The 21087-nt window shown below is 36.0% G+C and overlaps 1 protein-coding gene across 5 annotated transcripts in view; it reads right to left on the reverse strand.

Annotated features, from left to right (window-relative positions):
• The window catches only part of Cntn4 (contactin 4), a 998986-nt gene that overhangs the window by 568501 nt on the left and 409398 nt on the right, over nt 1-21087 (reverse strand). For 2 of the 5 annotated variants that reach the window (XM_075983305.1, XM_075983303.1), the window contains exon 1: nt 155-625. The exons of the other annotated variants lie outside the window; for them this stretch is intronic. The gene's annotated coding sequence lies outside the window, so the exon portion shown is untranslated. Of the gene's footprint in view, nt 1-154; nt 626-21087 lie in introns of those variants that run through there. 5 annotated transcript variants of the gene reach the window in all.

Consider the following 21087-nt stretch of genomic DNA (forward strand, 5'->3'; position numbering starts at 1 on the left):
GAGATCTGACAGAAACAGCAAGCGCTAAGCAAGTAACACTGTCTCAGCAGCTTCATTCAAAAAAGAGCAAGGAACAGAAAATGGAACGCGGCTTGCAAAGTCGCCTTCACATGGAGCTGTAGGGAGAGGGTTCCGGGGAGAACCTGGTACTTACAGACTGTAAAGTAAAATGTCCCAGTTCGTCTTACATGGTACAGCAAATCAGGGATTTCAGCTCGCAGCCGAGTCCCTGCTTCCACTACAACTGATCATCCACGCAGAACAGGCCCTTATGGATTGGTTAGGCAGCTGGGAGATAATGGGACCATATTCTCAGCTGGGACTGGAGCTGCTGAACCGCTCTCTGCTGCGCGCGCTGCGTGGCTCTCTGCCAGCATTAATCAAGGAGGACCCAGCTCCGTGGTTGTGCTCCCCAAAGGATCGACGTAATTAGCGCACGAATCAAAGATGCACACCGGGAGAATCGCATACATCTATAGCTGTTCTCTCATATCAAACCTGATTAGGATATCAAGTTGCTTCTCAGATCAAATGTGTTCAACCTTTCAGAAAGACACAGAGACAGCGCACAGCTGTCTGTAGATTTGCGGGGAGGGTGGAGATTAAGGCTTCCTTCCCAGTGGGCAATTTATGTAATTCCTCAACTGCACAATATAATTGCACTGGTTGTTTGGTACATATGGTGGGTTTGCCCTACGATGATTTGGTTTGTCTGTTCCGGTTTCCCAGCATCTCCCAGGCTGCAGTATTATTTTCCCTACAGATTCGATGCAATGTATTTGTGCGTATTCTTTTCAAGTTTAGTCTATGGGAAGACAGTTTTGTTTAAATCCCTTCACAATGCTTGGTTTTCCAAACCTAAAAATGTGCGTCTCTGGTGACTAAAAAGCAAAATTTTCAAACAGAGAGTCCTGTAGGCTTCTTGCAATCACAAGGAATCTAAAGGGGGAATTTAAATAAATGGATTCTGTTTTAATTCATCTGCATGATAAAACAAACCCAAGGGTTCCAAGCTAGAAGCTTATGGACTGACTTGCTTTGGCAAGAGGGTGATTTTAGAATCTGGATGTGAGTATTTTAAATGGGACAAAATTCTATAGATTACCAAAATTCTGCCAGCATTTTTAAATTGATTTTTATTGAGCTCTACATTTTTCTCTGCTCCTCTCCCTGCTTCTCCCCTCCCTTTCAGTCCTCTCCCAAGAGGCCCATGCTCCCAATTTACTCAGGAGATCTTGTCTTTTTCTACTTCCCATGTAGATTAGAACTATGTATGTCTCTCTTAGGTTCCTCACTATTGTCTAGGTTCTCTGGGATTGTGATTTGTGGTCTGTTTTCCTGCCGCTCTTGATAATGTCTGTGTAGACTACTTTCTAGCTCTGGAGGCCATTTATCTGAATTTGACCAAACTTTGTTTTTGGGATATAAGTATTCTTTTTGAAAATATGTGCCACTTCTTAAAAGACTAATGTGCCTGCATGATTCACATCCCACCACATGCAAAGTACCTGTAGTTAAAGAGCTCCTGAAGAAGGGAAAACATTTAGAAAGGCACACATTTGAATTATGGTTTTCATTTTCCTGGGAAGACACACGTGATCTACAATATGTCACTTCCTTTCTGCACGTTGGTTTCCTTACAGCACAGTTCCTCTCACAATGAACCCGAGCAGGAAATCAAGCTGGATTTCAGATCAAATGTGTTCATCCTTTCAGAATGACACATATACAGAGCACATCTCCCTACATGGGAAAAAACATTGGTCCAGGCCTCTGAGGACTTCCAGATACAGCGTTCTAACAGTGTTCTAAGAACTGGAAAGTGAGTCTCTCAGTGAAAGGTGGTGGCCCAACATTTTGGAGGCTGGATTAGGATCAGTTCAGTGCTAGTCTAGGCTACCAAAATGAAGTTTTGATTGCCCCCAATTTGAAAGTGATTACCTCTATTACTACAGGGGTCCAGGGACCAGTGTCTGCTAAACTACACTGTAGAGGACTTAAAACACTGAAAGCTTGCTGATTGTGTGAAAAGACAAACAAAAGTCAGGCTGTGAGGAAAATGGCTATACCTAACAATGTCTGCTCAAGAGTAAAATATGCAGGTGAAGGCCCAACGTTTCCCTTCATTGGGTTCATGACTAGAACTCTGCTTTGTAGGTAGAGTCCTGCTATGAATAACGTTAAGAGGCTTTTCTTCTTTTTCTCCTGGTCTTGAGGATCAGATCCGGGTTGGAAGCCCTACCACTGAGTTACACCAGAAACTTGAGATTTCACTTGGATTGTTCCAGTTTCTCTTCTAATACTAATTAAAAGTAGAACAGTGGCTGTCTTCAGTACTAGTTCATCTCCCGCGGGAAATGCTCACGCTCAAATTCACCTTAAACAAATCTGCCTTAGGGCTTTGGCGTCCATAACAGACAACAAGTGACAAAGCAGCAACACCCTGTGATAACTGTTAAAAAGGGGAGGAGCAGCGCTCCTGTCTGACTCCTGGCTAACAAAAGATGTGTGCTCCAAGACACTCCAGCACCCTCATCAACTCTAGCCCTGAGAGCCTGATGTTGGCTCGTAGTTAACAGAGCACTGTGTCAGGAACAATGAGGCCACAATTAAACTCTGCTAATATTTTCCTAAACTTAATTACTTCATATTGGTTCAACATGTATTTGCAAGTATTTCAAAGTCAATTTCTGTAAGTCAACCTACTTTGTTTATTCTTTGGCTGTCGCAATTTGGCGAATATTGTAAAAATGACTGGTACAAATTTCATATTTGTTATTTTTATCAGGATCATCATTGTTGAGACTTTAGCACATCTACTTGCGCAGCTCATGTGAGGTGCTGACAAAATAGGTTAATTAAATAGCAATTGTGCTTCCCTTGTTCATATTAGCAAACATATTCCTGGAGCAGATGAAAAGAGGAGCAAATTAAAACACTAAAGTGTTTGTTCAGTGGTACAGTCGAAATAAATAGCTTAATTGGTTTTGGGTTCCATTCACTCTCAGCTTGGCTGGTAATTACTTTGATTCATCTTTGATTATGGTATGTGATACATTCACTGCAGCATCCCATGCTTTGCACTTGTTTTTAATGGCAGGTGATAATCTAACAGAAAATTTCCAACTACCATGAATTCTTTATACATCTCTCCCTTGAGACATACCACTTAAAGTACGAAGTGGTTTAGAATAAAAGCCTAAACCAGGAACACTCTTTGGTTTCAGGTCAAACAGACTAATGTCAAAATAAATATATCAACGAGAGACATAGAAAAATTGAAACAGTAACTAAAATAATTACTTTTGCAGAAGTAAAACAATATATCACTCCAGAATCTATTTCAAAATATATACATGGATGTGTATGTGAGTGTGTGTGTGTGTGTGTGTGCGTGCGCGCATCTTTGCACTGAAATTGCATAATGCTGCTTTTCTTGAAGAGCCTGCAATTTTAACAACACTTGTCAAGGCTAATAAGAACCTGGGGAACGGGGCTCCTGAGGTCTTTTTCTGGCCATAATACAAGATTCAGCAAGTTAAATAAAGCTCTGAGCTTCAGCAATTCTAGGGACAAAAAGAAAGATATGGCAACAATTTCCCAACAGGTTGAGACTTAATCAATATTTTTAAATGCTTTGGAGTCTTCAGCAGAAGTCACCAGATGTGCATACAATTGCTCATTGCATCTTGAATAAAAGGGATGTATTTTTCTCTTCTTCATTTCTCTCACTAAAAGTCAGAGTCAAAAGCTGAGACAATGTGACATTTCTCCAGCTGGGAATGGAATTTCAAAAGAAGGGGATCATTCAAAAATTGCTGCCCATGACACCCACTGGAATGACAATCTATGCAGCAATAACTAAACTTTCTTTTTCTAAACAGCAGTAATGAGACCAATAAATATATAAACAAGACATGGGTTAAGTGTATGGGTCTACATAAGGAAGTCTCTGGTCATGTTCAATTCTAAAAGCTCATCAGATTTCTGCAACTGTATCCGAAAGGAAACAGGTTCAGAAAATTAAAATTCTCTGGAGAAAACAATACATGTAAAAATGTCAAAAATAACTCTAAACTAGCCTACAACTTTAGAGGTGCTATATTCCTCAGTATTTATGGGTAATAGTTCATATTCACTCCTTCTTTCATATCCTTCTAGATTCAACCTCACTTCCCTATCCACCCGAAGTTTGTAGTCTCGTGTTTTTTTTAAACCAATTGAGTGCAACTTGTGTCTCCCATATACTCTTGGATGTATGATCATCTACTAGACTGTAGATAACCTTCCAGAGGTTACAATCATAAAGAAAACTGATTCTCTCTTTCCCAACAGCTTCTCACCTAGGGGTGAGACTCATGCCCACCTCCATCCTTCATACTGGGATTTTGTTTGGCTTGAACTTAAACACATCTTATGCATGCTGTTGTAGCCAATATTACTTCATATATGCAACTGCCCTGTTATGTCACAAAACACATTTTCCTTGTAGTTATCCACTGCCTCTGTCTCTTATAATATACCTGGTCTATTTTCTTCAATGATCCTTGAGCCATGCTAGGAGGGGGCTCCAATTTTTGGCTGATCATTCTGTAGACTCTTATTCCTTGCAATTTGACCAGATCCATTTGCGGATCTCTGATGATATTTGAGAGATGTATAAATTAGTCTGAAGTCATTATGATATGTCATTAGAAATTATTTTAGTATCATGCCCATTTAGCTGAATAACAGTGGTAGATTCTGCCTTAGGACCTATGACATGTATAGCCATACATTTTTTACCCTGACATCAATCCCTTTTATGGAATGCGAGTGGGCCCTAAGTCTGATCAGAAACTGGTTGGTTATTCCTACAACATTTGTGCCACTGTTTTACTAGTGGACTTACCTTGTCTGGCCAGACATTATTGTAGCTTCTGGGGTTCACATCTGGGTAAGATACATGATTTCTTTTTTTTTTCTTCACTGATGTACAGTGTATCTTTGGGCATCATGAATACTAGACAGTAAGGATGGGGCTTCTTGGTATCTACTCACGAAAAATTTCATATTCTACAACTTGAGCATGGTGTCTTTTTAATATCGAAGTTCTGGAGGGCAAGGAAGAACACTGGCAATAACCTATAATGTTTGGGAGTCAATGGGACCTCAATGGTTAACAGTTCCAAAAGAAGTAGCCCATTACTAGCACTGCGAGTTTGATATGGACATTGCTGTTACATTGTAGGGTAAATATTTGACAGTAATAGGTTTCAAGGAGAGAGATGATTAACATTAAAAAACATATCTTAATGTCACACCAGTTTCTATTGCCCTCTTCTTCCCACCTCCTACCACCAGACACGACTCATAGGCAAATTGAATTCCATTTATGTATGTTCTTTCTGTCTCTGCCCTTATCTCTAAATAGATGAGCATCATTTTCTAAGCTCTCTTCTCAGAATTCTCATCTTCTAAAATAACTACAATTTGAAGACAGAGTTGATATGTGGTATAAACACACTGTTTCACTAATTTTTGTTAGAAAATCAGTTTTCCACTCCCTTTGTTTACTGAGTCAAGAAATATTTATTGAGCACCTACTGAATTCATTGCTGATTTAAATTATCAAGGTATGAAATGAACCTCTCAGCATCTGCTTCCCTTACAGACTTTATGCACTGCTGTTGTATCACTTCCATCATCCTGTCTGGCTCAGAAAAGGATAACTGCATTTCTCATCATCCACTGAAGTCTTTATTATTTATAATCAGCTGTTTCCCTAATATGGTGCCTCCGATCTGTGCCTGGGATCTTTGGTCAGCTCCAGAGAGCTTAGGTGTTAGCTACATGGCAGGGGTTTTCATTTTGCTCCTTGGCAACCCTTCTATAACTACAAAAAAAGCCTTGTTCGGTCTTTTATATGAGAGGAGTCATAGCTAACTGTTGTTTTTAAGAGGAACTGTCTGCCATTAGACTGATGGAGACAGAATAAGATGACAAAGCAGATGCCCCATGATGAAGATTGGCAAGAACAGAGCTGAATTCACAGAGTTCTGTGCTTATGGTCACTGCAGGGTTAGAGCAGAAAGAGTGGTGATTAGAATGGTTTAACATATTGCTGCACACACAGTGTGCAGAAATAAGAATAAGACACACACTTTTCTTTTTCTGCTTGCTTTGTGAAATGGATTAATGTATTTGTTCCCTTCATTTCATTTCCAAAAACAAAAGAAAAGGCTTGAATTTAGAACACACGGTAAATTACACATTAAACCAGATGTCAGGTCTCTCCAAGTAGAAAGTCTCAAATATATTCCTGAGAAACTTCTGCCTGCATTTCTACCTTTTTTCCATCTTTTATCTGCATGCTATACTGAAATGGCAGGCAAGTGTCAACCACAGAGTCCTCTTTTATTCCAGGAATGTGAAATTCACATACCTGACATGGTAGAGCTAAATAATTTCGTATCATTTTAAAATATACAATCAATCAATCTTGTGCTAAATGATATGTTTATCTAGGCCTTTTTGACTTTAAAATAATTTGCAAATTCAAAACACACTGAAAGAAATTAAACAAACATATTAATCTTAGCATTCTTAGGCAATGTTGATCTAAAGATATAAAATATTACCAACTTTCATATTAATTTCCCATTCATTATATCTCTCACTATTTCCCCTTTGCTACAGCATGCATTTTTTAAAAAAATAATCATTTCAGAGTATTCAGTAGTTATCATTAAATTTTACATAGGGTTCCCAAGGATCCAAATACTTTTCTTCAAAGAAGCAATAGTCATCCATAAAACTATGATCCAATTACCAAAGCCAAGAAACTAAACACTGACACACACTTACACTCGACTGTACAGGCCACACTCATATGTTTCAAACTGAAGCAGTACTGACTGCATTTTCTGGCTGGATGCATTTTTTTTTTTTTTGTTTCTCTGATCTACGATTCAATTAAGGACCACAGAGTGGTTTTTTCATGGTCTTACATTCCTATTATAGAGGAGAGTCTCACTACTTTTGTTTTCCTTATGAAACTAATGATTAAAAAAAGTCAATTATTTTTATAGACTTACACCTAATTTTTAATTTAATCTTCATAATTAACAATAAATGTCAATTACATTATGGATGAATGATTATTCAAGATTTTGGCCAATTGCACTATGTATAAATGGTGTGTTGTCTGTAGTCCATTGAGGTAAGAGGTGGGGACTATACATTTGTCCTACTGTTGGAGATATTAAGTTTGATTACTAGATATTCTTGTTACATATGTAAAGTTTGAATTTACTTTTGTAAGTAATCACTAAACTCATGGGAATAAAGAATATTTTAAAGCACATAAGTATGTTTTAATTATCTTTTATGGAATGGTTATATTGCATATTGACATAGCTTTACTAAATTCACTTTTTATAGAGAGAGTTTATTGTAGCCCGGGCTGGTCTGGACCTTACCATGTAGATCAGTCATTCTTAAATTCACAGAAAAAGGTATGCTCCTGCCTCCCGAGTGCTAGAATTAAAGGTGTGTGTCACCACAAAAAATAAATTTATTTTATTACGTTGCTAACAAAAAAACTGAGTATTCTTAATCTGCCTCAATATTAAACATAATTAATCATCTCTCAAGTTTTTCTTTGAGAGGCTCCCAAGCAGTCATTGCTCACTCTTAGAAAATATGACAGTGGTGACAATGAACATTCCTGACTTATTCTCAGACTCAGAGGCCAACATTTTTATGAAGTTATTTATAAAAAATAATGTGAACCAGAAAGGATGAGAGAAAGACACAAGTGTTACTTGTTCTTGAAAGAAAGGGAACAATGCATAGGACAAACCATGAGTGTTGCCTTCCCTTCAGTGCTTTAGATTCAATAATTAGACATCCCTCTACGTAGCTATAATTCTTAAAATACCCCTTATAAAATTAGAGTCACTTTCAGCTTTTGCAGAAGGCACTCTATATGAAGAAGCCAAAACGTTCATTGCCAGCATTTTAACGTGTACCATTTATTGCTCTTTAAACCATTGTGTTTTGTTATAGGATATTTCACCTGTGAATGAATAAAAAATGAAAAATATTGTTGGAATCTATCCTCAATCATAATCCCAGGGTACTTGTTTCAAAATAGAAATCAACAAATAACATCTTCCCTTCTAAAATCCTTCAAAGGAGCCTATTAATTACATAGTAATTACTATGTAAATTACTAACACTAACAATTTATGCAAAGTCCATTCTTAAATGACTTCTTTTGACAATGACACTCTTTCACAGATATGTACTTTACTTTTCACTTGTCTATGAGAATGGTTTCTTCCTTTTTGGTACTTTGAATATCCATGAAATTCGGTCTCCCCTTTGCCTGTGGCATGTTCCCCCACCTTTCATGAAGCTCATCCAGTCAGCATTTTAGAAGTATCTCTAATAGAAAAGGTACGGAGTGAAAATGATGCAGTAAAGCAGTCTGGTATCCTAAATTACCTACTTGCTGGGCAAACTTGAGTAATTATACTACTCCCCTGTGCTTGACTTTTGAAAAAATGGCTATAATGGCGTCACCTATCTTGAACAGATGATATGAGAATTATACGAGATAAATAATGTAAAGCTCTTAAGTATGCCTTGCATACTAAGCACTCAATGAATGATGGCTGTAAAAGAGATGAATACAAGTCTTTTCCCAATGTTTGTTTAAAATATTTCAAACACATGGAAAAGTAGAGTGAGTCACACAGTGAGTAGCCATGTGCCATTAAGTCCTACTATGTCATGTAAAGGTTCATTTTAGGCCTCTCTATATATAATCCATTCATGAATCCAATAAGGCTACTTTAAGATGAGGCAATTCCAAACCCATTCTATTTCCTCCCTTGCAACTCCCTCTACTATTGCAGATTAGCTCACTGATTTAGCCTTTGAATTCCCAAGATGCTTAGATAAACTACACTGTAATTACCTGTTTCTGCCTCTATTTCGCCATAACATCAAGACCCGCTGATGGTAGATAGATGCATAGTGACATTTTTGTGCAATATCAACTATCTCAGAAGTTATGCCCAATAGTTGTTTAGAGAGCTAAGATTTGTAAAAGAGCGGTTCCCCAGGGTTAGGGTACTGTATGTTAAGCTTACTCCAACAATTCACTAGCCATCTGTGCTCAGATAAGTTAATTCAATTAGCTAGGAAGTCTAATTGTCATATGCAACATGAAGGCACACTTCCAGGAAAATGACTGCCCAGTTTTATTGTTTCATAGTCACCAACATACTAATTCAAAGAAACAAAGAACTATATCAAAATCGTATTCATGCACATGTGCAAACGTGCTGATTTTGAAAGGAAACCAACCGCGAGAGTATAAGAAGAAAATTATGCTGATGGTGGAGTGCAGGTGGACATGAGCTTGGGTGGCTGCCTGAGATGCAGTGTTTCTTGTTTAATGTCATATGAATTCACTTTCTGGAGTTGTGGAGGAAATCACTGCTGAGCACTAAAAAAACATGTGTTCATTACATGAAAGACAGTACAGAAAACATCAAGCCCCCTATCATGTAAGAGATTGGACAACAGAAAACTTCATTTTCATACCTAAGTATTAAACTGTGCTATGTCTAAAATTCATAGATGAGACCTGATAGGTTTACTCAATTCAATGTTCAAGGCACCTTTTCCAAAGTTATTAATATATAACCATAAATGGTGAACAGTTCTTTGTGAATGTGGTCTGTGTAAAGTTTTCAACACATTGATGTTTTTTTTAGATGTATGAATGGGTCTAAGGTATTCACAAAGATTGTTGAGGAGATTAAAGAAGGACATTCAACAATGGGAGAAGAAGAAAAGGAAAGAGAAGAGAGGAAAAGGGCAAAGAGGCAAGCCATACTACTGGCTTTAGTGTAGCAGAAGAACCTCCAATAAAAGAAATACTCATTGTTATTAAAGGTGGTCAACTTCTGAGAACCAGTGTCTAGAAGAAATGAATACCTGCAAATTTATTTTATATCCCTTGCCTTTAAAATGGTGAGATTAGAAATAATAATAATATAACATTTTTGGTGTTTAAGACCTAAAGTTAGTGGTCATTTGTTATATCATCAATAAGCAATAATACATAAAATATTACCTATTAACTTTAACCTGCCTAGGTATAAAGACCAAATTTACACTTCTTAGTTCTGGTCCAGTAATATCACTAGGGAGAGGTAAAACTATAAAAATCCTATAAACACATTTGAGATTTAACAGATATGAATTTAGACTTTTTGTACTGAAATTTATCTACCATCATGAGCACAAAAGTCTCACACAGTCAACCTCAAATCTTCTAAGAATGCATCACACAAGGAAAAATATAATGGGGAGACATCCAAAATTGCAATCATTAATTGGTGTCAAAAGTACTGAAAATAATAGAGCAATTTGATAGCTAGAATAAAATAGATACTTACATCAATATAGAAATAAAAGACAGAATGCAATTTTAGTTTGAGGAAAAATAGTAGATTATATAAAGCCTGGTATTAGGGAATTTTATGCAGGTGGGAAAGTGTTTGATATTTTGACAGGTATAAAGCAAACTTGGGAAGTTATACACCTGTCCAGACTTGTTATTCTATACGCTCACTTTTCCTTTATCAACTATGCATAAATTATCCCCCAATATAAAATATTAAGAAAATTCTAATGGAAGATAAATAGCTAGGTTACTTTCTGCTTGTGAGCAATGAGGGAATAAAAGGTTTTAAAAATTTACTAAAGAAATTTCAGAAGGCAAAATGTTAAGCTAAAATAATACACATGTGGATAATATCTGACTGAACACACATACAGGAATGAATAAGAATGTTCAGTATCTATTCAACAAGAATTTTATATCTGAGAATGTAGGTTTTTCTTTTTTAAAAAAATCATTTTTTGAGTGCTATACAAATAAGCACTTTACACCATTCCCACTCCTCCTTCTTTATATTTGTATATACAACCTTCTGAGTCTATTTGGCCTTGCTCCTGAGTACATGTGTTCAGGTCTGACCACTTGGGACTGGACATCCTATGTAGAAACTCATTCCTAAAGGAAAATAGTTCTCCCTCTCTCAGAACCCATCAACCATCTCCAGATCTTTAAGTAGGGGAGGAGTAAGGTAGACTATTCTCTATTCAAGTTGACATGACAACCAATGTTGTTATGCAGGTCTTGTTCAGGTAACTATACTGCAGAGATTTCATGGGTGCATTTTCCGTTGTTTTCCCAGAAGATACTACCTAGCAACAGGCACCCTAGTCCTATGTCTCTATCTTTTCTACCTCGCTTGCATGATCTTTTCCCTGAGATTCTTGCACAGACATTCATTGGGCATGTATCATATGGTGTTGAGCACCCAACAGTCCTTGTTTTTTAACTAGTTGTGGTATGTTGAAAAGTTTTGGTAATCACTGGCAAAGAAAAAAGCAGGAATGTTTAATATGTATTTTTATGGACAAAAAGCAGGTTGTTATATAATAATAGACTCAAAATATTTATGGACCTCAGATGAAAAGAGAGAGGAAGATGTAAACTGGGAACAATACCACAGAAGAAAGGATGTATACATCTGTTCTTTTCTTTTTGGTAGTATGAGGAATTGAACCCAGATTAAACTAGACAAGGGCTCTCCATTGTACTATATCTTCAATAAAATAAGACTGTAAAAGTCCAGAGGAGTAAATGTTAAAACCTCCGTAACACTGTGTCGTGGAAAGTCAATACACAAGAATCAACCATATTAGCATTCACTAAGATCAGACATCAGGAACAAAAATATATATTCAATAATACGATTTACAAGCACTGTAAATGAACTGAGATCCTTGGGTGTGAACTTCAGGAAAACATGTATAAAATCTGTTGAAATTGAAAATTAAAAAGTATCAATATGATTTAAGCTTTAGAAGTGTTTTTGTTACATATGAGAGTGCCCTTGTACTGGGGGCATAAATGTTCAGTGTTGAGATTACCTCTTGGTGGATTTTTCCTGTGACTAATATGAAATGCTCTTCTTTGTCCCTTTTGGTTGATTTTAGTTTGATGTTTATTTTTGTCAGATATTAGGATAACTACACCATCTTGTTTCATAGGTCTATTTGCTTGGATAATTTTTCCAACCTTTTACTCTGAGGTGATGTCTCTCTTTGGGGTTGAGATGTGTTTCTTGTATGCAGTAGAAAGATGGATTCTGTTTTCATATATAATCTGTTTAGCCTGTGTCTTATTATAGGTGAATTAAGTATGTTTATATTAGGGCGTATTAATGAACAGAGATTGCTAGTTCCTGTTATTTTAGTTTTTGTTGTTGGTGATGTCACTGTATGTGTTTTTTGCTTCTTTCAGATTTGCTGCTGTGAGATCATCTATTGTTTGTATTTTGGTAGATGTAGCTAACTTTTTGGGTTGAAATTTTCCTTCCAGTACTTTGTGTAGTGCTGGTTTTGTGGCTAGGTATTGTTTAAATCTGGTTCTGTCATGGAATATCTTGTTTTTTTCAATCAATGGTAATTGAAAGTTTTGCAAGATATATTAGTCTGGCATCTGTGGTCTCTTAATGTCTGCATAACACTTGACCAGGACCTTCTGGCTTTCCTGTTTCTATTGAGAAGTCAGATGTAATTCTGATAGGTTTGCTTTTATATGTTACTTGGCATTTTTCCTTTGAAGTTCTTACTATTCTTTCTTTATTATGTATGTTTATTATAAATGGGACCTCCTAAAATTGAGAGGCTTTTGTAAAACAAAGGACATGGTCAACAAGACAAATCGACAGCTTACAGAATGGGGAAGAGATCTTCACCAACCCCACATTAGACAGAGGACTGATCTCCAAAGTATACAGAGACCTCAAGAAATTGGTCATCAAAAGAACAAATCAGGCAATAAAAAAGGGGGGACAGACCTAAACAAAGAAATCCCAACGGATGAATCTAAAGTGTCTGAAAGACATTTAAGGAAATGTTCAACATCCTTAGCCATCAGAGAAATGCAAATAGAAACAACACTGAGATTCCATTTCACACTTGTGAGAATGGGCAAGATCAAAAACACTGATGACAACTTATGTTGAAGAGGATGTGGGTAAGAGAACACTGGTGAAAGTACAAACTAGTACATCAGATTTAGAAATCAGTATGGTGATTTCTCAGAAAAATAGGGAACAACCTTCCTCAAGACCCAGGAATACCACTTTTGGGTATATACACAAAGGATATTCAATCATACCACAAGGAAATGTGCTCAACTATGTTCAAAGAAGCATTTATTTGTCATAACCAGAACCTGTAAATAATCTAACTGCCCATTAACATAAGAATGGATAAGTGAAATGTGGTACATTTACACAATGGAGCACTATACAGCAGAAAAAAATGATGACATCTTGAAATTTGCAGGCAAATGGATGGATCTAGAAAACATCATATTGATTGAGGTAACCCAGACCCAGAAAAAAAATATCAGATGTATTCACACATAAGTGTCTTTTAGACATAAAGGCAAAGAAAAATTAGCCTACAATTCACAATTCCAGAGAATGTAGACAAGAGGACCATAAGAGAAACATACATCGATCTAATGTACATGGGAAGTAGAAAAAGATGAGATCTCCTGAGTAAATTGGGAGCATGGGGACAATGGGAGAGGGTAGAAGGGTAAGAGAGAGGAAGTGTGGGGAGTAGAGAAAAATATATAGCTCAATAAAAACAATCAATAAAAGAAAGATCAATGAAAGTTATATGTGCTTTTATGTTTAAAGATACAGTATATAAATATGCAACATTTTTCCAATGAGTCTATAGCCTCAATTAAATTCCCATTAGCTACCCCAAAAGTTTTGAGTAAACATATTCAGTGTATATTATATAAGTGTATGTATGTATGATAGTAAGTTATTTAATATTATTATATTTGACAATAAATGGTATATTTTAAAATTTTATAGTGTACGTAGAACTTTAAATATCACAGCTAAAACACCATTGACACAAAAGAATAATGCAGAAAGAAATGCTTTTCTCAATAATAAGATTTAACCATATACCTACATTAATCATGAGAGTGTGGTATTGGCAGCGAGACAGAAACTAGATAAATGGTTCCATGTGGAATATCCAGAAATAGAGTCACATAAATCTGCCCAAACAGGTTTTTTATAAGAGTAATATTGATATGTAGTCCACATAATGGTGTGTGAAATGAATGTCAAAAACGTTGACAGTTTAATGCTTTGTAGCACATATACACATGTAGCATATTCACACATTTGTGTTACCACCTTTAGTATATAACCAGAATAACTACATCATTCCAACAAGGAAGTCTACATTTAGTAGTAGTTAAAACGACTTTTCAAAAGAGTTTACAAACAGCTCGACAGATAATAGACTCCTTTTCAACCAATATTGACAAAACAATTTGTCATCTATGATAAACGAATGTCTACTCAAACTTCACACCTTATATAAGCATTAGTTGAAGATGAATAAACTTAGATATAATACAGGAAGTGGTAAATATTTTAGTGAAAACATAATAAGATATTTTTAAAATGTAAGCCTAGAGAAAAGACACTTAGACATAATCCCAGACCATGGAGAATTAAAGGGAAAAATGGAAAATTAGATATCATCAAATTTAAAACTTACAATGTAAAACATGGCCTTTTCAGGTGAAAAGAAAACTTATATCTTAGACAAAATGTTTTTAAACACATTCATCAAAGGATTACTATTTACAAAATAAAAATAACATCAAGATCAGATCAATAATTTGCTTATACAAAGTTGAAAATTATAGGTAAAATATAAATGGTGATTCCAAAAGCTATGAGAAGCATGAAAATTAAAAGCACAATGAAATATCTTTCAGAATGGGTAAAAATAAGAATAATAGTAAAATTTAAATGCCGGCAAGGCTGTAGAAAGCCTGGATCCAGAACATGCTCTTATTTTGGGCAAGAATTGTAAGGTGATGTACTCTGACAAACATTTGGTCAACTTTAAAAATGACTAAACTGAAGCCCCTGTACTCCTCTCAAGCCTGCTAGGAAGGCATACATGTCCAGAAACATAAGAGTACTTTTAAAATATCTCTCAAGTTCAAGTTATTAATGATTCTTATGTATTATATCCTATATATATATAATTTTATTATATTATATAATAAATATATAATATATAATAAATATATAATATATATTTTATTAATATAAAAGACAAATAGAATAGAAATATCCAACAAGTCATCCACATAATAGTATCTCTTGTTATAGTTAATATTAACTGTTGCTTGCTGTCTTTCAGTGGGAGTCTTTGACAGTATTTCATCTGCCATTCACTGAAAGCAAAGTGGTTTTAGGTGGGGTAAAGAGAACACCAGATTAAAAAAAAAAGGAAAGGATTCCTTTAACCTATGCATTAGGTGTTGTTATCAATCACTGTGTGAAGAGCAAGACAGTACAATAGACAGAAGTGGTTAGAAGATTCTAACCTGGAAAAGGAGAAAGACAAATGATAAGTAGTCAATAAGTAAATTCAATAATTATAGACTAAGTGCTCTGGAAGAAACAAAGTAGAATTGCAAAACAGAGATGAGCAAATTCTAGTTTTTTCAGTATCTAACAGGGCAAGAGGAAGAACAATACAATATTCAAGTTAGAAGCACTAAACAGAAATTTTAATAGAAAATGTAGGAAGTTTTCTGAGCCATGTTGCTGGCTTTATTTTACCTGGCTCTTATGAGAGGAAACCTTAAGGCTCCTCTTACCAAGGTCGCTTCGTGTAATTTATCCTATCTTTGGACATCAAAAGCTCTGGGTTCAAGTTTGAGATTCAGATCAGCTGGAGATTCGATTTTTGGCCACCGTGGTTTTCAAAATCAACTCCACATATCTACATGCATGCTCTTTGTTCTGTGTCTCTGAAGGCCCCTGGAGCATGCTGGGAAATTATCAATACTCAGATAACATATTCCCATTTGGAGATACAAAAGTTGTCCGTTCCACTCAGTTTAGGTGAAGAAGAGGAGAGAAGAATCTCAGTGGTTCTGTTTTTTCTACTAAACCTCTACATGGTCACCAAGTTCATTTTGTTTTGCCCTCCTGCAGCTTGAATAATAAATTCCCAGAGACAGATACTGGGGTCCAAGCTGAAGATCAGAAAAACAAAGCAGCCAACTACTAAAGACACCTTTTACCTCTACCAAATCTTCAAACCGAAAGGACAAGATCCTGTCTCCATGAATCCTTAGACTCCACACTTCAGTAAGTGCCTGTTCCTTCCCCTTTATATTCCTCTCTCCGCCAAACCATATCACTTCTGTCTCCACTTCTCAAGTGCTGGGACTAAAGGTGTGTGACTCCCAAACACTAGGATTAAAGATGTGAGCCACCATTACCTGAATCTCTTTTTTGAGTCAATCTTGCATACCCCATGGTAGCCTTCAACTCACAGAGTTTCCTCTGCCTCTGTCCCCCTGAGTACTGGGATTAAGGAACGCTTGTTCCTACTCCCTTGCCTCTAGTGGCTTAGTTTTGCAAGGTCATCTTCAAGGAAGCTTTATTTATTAAAATGCAGATACAATATCACTACACCCTTCAAGTTCATAATGCAGAATCTGTATCTTCAGAGATGAGTCCTGGAGAGTAAAGTTGTACAAGTGTACAAGAAACCAGGTAAGTAAACAGTATTCATTCAGAAGGAATTTGCAAGTACTCTCCATCTCAACAAATCAAAGGATGTTTTTCAATTTTCCTCTGCTATAGTTTAGATTGATAATGTCTCAATTTGTTAATTATGTCAATGTGTGTGTGTATGCTTGTGCACATACACACACACATTTATGTCTTGGTTCTTTTTGAAACACTTTCTACCTCATTTTTGGAGGCAAGGTATTTCTGTAATTTTTACAGAATAAAGGAAATGGCTCTCCTAAAAAGTATTTTTCAACTCTTATGCCTGTTTATGCATGTTTACATGTATTTGTACATACGTGTATATGCATGTGGAAACTTAAGGTTAACATCAAGTCTCACGTTCCATTGTTCTTTTCTTTATTTGGTAATGGACTCACTGTCTTTCAGTCAAACATAGAGCTTGCCAAGGAGCTGGTCTCATTAGCCAGCTTGCTCTCTATTTGTCTCTACCTACTGAAATTTAAATTTCAGCACCACACCTACCTGGCATTTATGTAGTTTTCCAGGTAGTCAGAAGACTGGTCCTCCATACTTGCATGATGTGGGATTTCCCTCTGTATGGTCTGAATATATTTTATTGACATTAGTAAATAAAGGAGCTGCTTTAAGCCAATGGATTAACATAATATAGCCAGGATGGAAAGGATATATAGAGAGCATAGGCAGAGCCAGGGAGATGCCATGTAGCTGCCAGAGGAGAAAGACGCCTGTGTGCCAGTACCAGTAAACCACGAGCCTCGTGATAAAATATAATATAATAGAAATGGGTTAACTTAAAATGTAAGAGCTAGCTAGAAATATGCTTAAGCTCTTGGCCAACAAGTACTGCAATTAATATAGTTTCTGTGTGATTATTTCGGATCTGGGCAGCCTAAAAATGAACAAGTAGTCTCTGCCAACACCTGCACAAATGCTTTACCCACTGAAGAATCTCCATATGCCTATGAGGTTCTGAAATTATGTTAAACTCTCAAGTATCACTCCTCCCCAGAAAGGCCAAGAAGGTACAAGAACCCAGGAAAAATGAATCTGGTTGATAAACAACAATATGGTAGAATTAGACCAATATTGACAAAGCACATTGAATATTATCTTGCATGAATGACCTTTGCATTCACAGAATGTTATATGCTTTTTGTAGGACATGATGAATTTGAGTTGTTATTTCCAAAGAACATATGATCAATTTTCCTTTGTTTTATACCAACTACACAGAAATCCATGGGACTAAAAGTTGTCTCTGGCAGGAAGCAGGTTGTGAATTTTTTAAGTCTAACTTTTCTAAAGAGATGCGATCACTGATCTAATGTCCATTGTCACCTGCATAGTTAGAAACACAAGACAAGAAATGAGAAGTGCCTTTCAGCTATGTGTGGTGCTCAACATCTGCGCTGTCTCTCTGCCATGTTCCAGTGGCTGAACCTGGGTCTAACTTGGAGGTCCCTCTAATTAAATTATTCCACAATGAAACGTTTTTAAACAGAGTTGTACAGCATATAAGCTACAAAAATAAACAAATGGCTTTAAAATGTAACTATACAATAAGCATTTATAGGTTAAGACATTTGTGTAAATGGTTTGGGATCTCTACAAATGTACAAACTTGACACTTACATTCAAGGAATAAGTTCAGTATATAAGTATTAGACATACTGCTAATTGTTTTAATAGAAAAGAGCACTAATAGAACTTAGAAAAAACAAAAGATTATTTCTAAGCTGTACATTGAAAAATATTTGGGGTGAGAAAGTGGTATGAAAAATGAAAATGTAAAGTGGTTGTCAATTTTAGATGTTCACAATAATATATTGGATAGAATGATGCAAGGGAGACTTAAAATATCCTACATTACCTTCTAACAGTACAAGAAGACTTTCTTCAGATGAATATAAGATCTCTATTTTCAAAACCATTCTGAAGTTCCAGATTCTGATAGTAATTTAAAGACTTTCCTCTAGGGATAAAATTATATCTGCATGGAAAGTTTTCATGAAATCTAAAATAACTCATTTAGGGTTATTAATTCTGCTCTAGAACAAGGAGCTGCATTAAATGGAAAACAGTTCGTGCAAAACATTGTGTTGTACTTTTTCTAAGAATTTCTACCTTATATAATTCTGTGGGTATGGTATCATTCTTTTTTGTCAGTATTAGGAGTTTGTCAGAGTTTCTAAGATTATTCCCGGTGTTCATTTCAATGACTCACCAATCTTCCATAACTCTGAGTCTCTTAGCATCATTCAGGTGTTACCTCATTCTGTCAAAAGCAGTCCCAAATAAATATGAGAATGAGTAAAATAATAATAACTCAAATAAAGAAGAAGTTCATTTCTGACTCACACACAGAAAAAACTCTTAACAAGCTGGACAGGCACAGTGCAGCAGTCCCACCATGATCAGTTAAAGATCTGAAATTCTTCTTTCCATTTCCTCCACTACTCAAGGCCACCAGTAGGCCCAGGCCACTTATCAGAGACCCAGCCATGATGAATGTTTTCCAGTCAGCAAAAAGAATGAAGGAAAATGAGAAGATAAAAAACAAAAGAGAAATTCCTAGCTGGCTATCACATCTAAAGAAATACCATGGACATTTCCCACAGACATTTCGGTGTGCATTCACCTAGACAACTCTTAAATCCTACAACCACATTAATTATGAATGCGCTTGTAATGACAGTGTCCTATTTGAGTACAGTGCTAGAAGGAATATTGCCTGTAAACAGTGACTCCTTCCCTAATGTCTACTCAACTCTCCACAATAAAAATACAGTAAGAGCAATCACTGGATAAAATGAAAATGGAAGTTTTAGTTGATAAGAAGCTTCCAACAAGATAAGTGTCTGGGCTTCATCTCATGACTTATAACACAAGCACATCTAACTAACATGCTTAGATGAGATTAACATACTTGGCTATACCTGCCTCAACTTCAACATTTTAGTTTTAGAAAAGTCTTTTCTTTTCCCAATATTGAAGTTTGAAACCAAGACAATGTGTGTGCTGGACAAGCATTCTATATCCCCTACCCTCATTATACATCTTATTTTGAAATAGTGTCTCTCTCTTAGATTCTCGCGTTGGCTTGAATGTTTTCTGTTCTCAGGTGGAAACTTGTGGTCCACCAGTCTCAGCTTCCCCAACACCTGGAAGTACAAACCTGAGCCTTCATCTAGTCTCAAATTCTTTTGTAAAAGAGCTAAGGCATGACATCTTTAAGTCTCAGGGATGCCATTTTTTGGTGTGTGAATGCTGAAATGTCCAGTAACAATATAGCTCATTTTATACAGGCATGTTAAGGGAGCCCTATTTACTCAATTACTGGAGAGTGAATATAACTTTTTAAGATGATAAAAGAAATTAAAGAAAGGAAGTTCTCTTTTTAAGTTAACTTTTAGTTGACTATGAAAGGCAACTTTATCACCTTCATATCAACAGAATTCTCTTTACTGCCTTGATGGATGAGATGAGGTACTGGAGTTCACAATTAAGGTGAATTATTTATTTATACCTACAGCTTAAGAACTTTAGGATGTTACTAGTAAAGTGTGCAGTGTGCAGCTGTTTATAGGAACTAGTACTGATGCCAGCAAAATATTCAGTCAGTAAAAACAGCTCTTAATGACTCTAGGATAATCAATTTTTTATGTTCATAGAATTAAAACTGTGTAACACTGCCTTTGGATAATTTTCCTATAAAAACTGATAGAATGCAAAGACTGGAGACAACAACCTTGGAAGTATGAACTTATAACACACTCTGTATTTGTTAATTGGGAGACCCATGTGTACCTCATTCTCAGTATCATCTCATTAAGTCAGTGAATCCAGATTCATTTACTGGGTTCTTTAACTTGATGCAATGTCTTAAAGGAAGGACTGTCACTAAAAGGGATCAAACAGAAAACTCAGAATTGAAAATGATAGTGATACAAATACTAAACGTTTTCTTTAATCACTTCAACAAAGAAAATAAAGGATTTATAAATGAGAATATGGCCATCTATTTATTTGGAAAATATAAAAAATATGAGGGGAGATGGCTGATCCTACTTCTGGATACTCTGAGACAATGCTCATGATATTCTGCCAAACTGGAAACTTTCAAGAGTTTCTTAACTTTCAAGTTGATTTAACATCTCAATTATACAGTGCTTCCTCAGATTAGAGAGATCTGAGGTATTCATCATCATCAGTAATCTGATGTGCTGACAGAAACTGCAACTGCTATGTCTCTGAGATTTGAGACCTATTTATAAATAAGGACACTTCTCTCTCTCTCTCTCTCTCTCTCTCTCTCTCTCTCTCTCTCTCTCTCTCTCTCTCTCTCTCTCTCTCTCTGTGTGTGTGTGTGTGTTTCTAT

Source organism: Microtus pennsylvanicus, chromosome 8, assembly GCF_037038515.1.
Source record: "Microtus pennsylvanicus isolate mMicPen1 chromosome 8, mMicPen1.hap1, whole genome shotgun sequence".
Lineage (NCBI taxonomy): Eukaryota > Metazoa > Chordata > Mammalia > Rodentia > Cricetidae > Microtus > Microtus pennsylvanicus.